Genomic DNA, 1844 nt, shown 5'->3' on the forward strand with positions numbered 1-1844 from the left:
CTGCCGCGCGACCGCTGACGCCTGCCGTCGCTGTCGGCTCCTCGGCTGCCACGCCGATGCTGCCACCCGACCGGCCCGCCGCCTGGCCTGCCCCCTCCCGACGCGCTGTTCGCTTCGCCCGACGGTCAAACGCCGCCTCGCCTGCCACGCGCATTAACGCGCCGGCGTTAATAACCACGGCGCCGCCTGCCCGCCTCCCTCCCTCCCCCCGCTATAAAACGGCACCGGCCCGATGGCTTTCTTCCGCCACCTCCCGCACCTCCCGCACCCTCCACCTCCACGCCACCTCCCGCACCCGATGGCTTTCTTCGGCGGCAGCAGCAGCACCGGTGGCGGCGCCGCCGCCGACGCCCCCGGCGCATGGCCGACGAGCATCGGAGGGCCGGAGACGGAGGAGCTCCACCACTACTGCCTCCCCGTGTCGCCGAGCTGCCGTCTACCGCGCAACTGGAAGATCGACGCGGAGGGCTTTGCGACGTTGGGTCCCGGCGCGACGGAGGAGGAGCTCCGCAACCACAGCGGCGGCCGGCACAACATCGAAGGCCGAAAGCGGTTTTGGCGCGGGAAGGACTATTGGGAGGTGATGGCGGCCTTCCGCCTTGCCGCGGCCGGCGAGACCCCCGATCTGACGGGCCGCAGCGGCCGTCTTCGCGCACCGCCTCCACCGCAATATCGCCGCAGACGTGGCGGCGGCCACGGTGTGTACCCGGCACGGGCGCCCGCGCCGGCCGCCCCTCCCTTGCCGCCGGGGATCGAGTTGCCGCCGGAGCAGGTCATCCTCCGCGAGGACGGTGATCCGGATGACACGCCGGGGTACCACGTCGCCCACGGGCGTCGGAGGCTGCAGCGGCGGCGGCGGAGGCAATGGAGGCCGCCGAGATTGCGGACGCAATCCAGGCGGCCGAGGCGGCGCAGCAGGCGGCGATGGCGGCGCAGCAGGCGGCGATGGTGGCGCCGGAGTGGCAGCAGGTGCCGCCGGACTGGCAGCAGGAGTGGCAGCAAGCGCCGGCGGCGGCGGAGGAGGAGGATTCCGACGACGATCCGATAGACTGGGACGACCTCGCGAACCGGTCCAGCAGCGACGATGACGGCGGCGACGGCCCGGCCGTCATTGACCTCGTCAATAGCGACGACGAGTAGTTTTTTTGTGTTTTTTATTTAATTTGGTTATGTCGTTGTAAGCCTAAGTAGTAGACTTTATGTGGTGAACTTTTAATCGTTGAGTTAGCCCGAGTATGTAAAATATTTTATCTATGTTGAATGAAATTTGAGTGAAATTAATTTTGTCCATTTCATTCGAGAGTTTTGATTTGATGATGCGTTTGTACATAAATACTTGCTAAAAACGCTTAGTATGAGAGTACGTCCTGCACGCACGACATGGACAAAAACAGAGAGGAAAGACACGTCGCGTCACGTTCGGACATCGGTGTAGGGTACTTTTTCCTTAAAAACCCCAGAAAATGCGTGGAGCGTCGAAAAAATACGCGAGTTGGCGTGGGTGCTGTGGATGGTAATGGCAACTTGTGGAAAAAGTGTCGCGAGGTTTGACGGAGTAGAAAAAAACCGTAGTTGGGAACCCCCTCCCCGGCAGACCGACAAGTAGCTGGTTGCACTGGGGCTACGTGATCGCATGCATGCAACTGCACCAAAGTGTGCGTACGTGTGGGCACGGCCAACGTAGGCCCCCACGCAAGGTTGGAACGAAAACGGACACAAAACGGACGTTGCATCACGTCCGGGCAGTGTTTTTGCGATTTTGGACCTGGAAAACCCTGGAAAATGCGTCGAGCATTGGAAAAATACACGAGGTGGCGTGGATGCTGTGGATGGTGATGGCAACT

The sequence above is a fragment of the Triticum dicoccoides genome, chromosome 5B (assembly GCF_002162155.2).
Source record: "Triticum dicoccoides isolate Atlit2015 ecotype Zavitan chromosome 5B, WEW_v2.0, whole genome shotgun sequence".
Classification (NCBI taxonomy): domain Eukaryota; kingdom Viridiplantae; phylum Streptophyta; class Magnoliopsida; order Poales; family Poaceae; genus Triticum; species Triticum dicoccoides.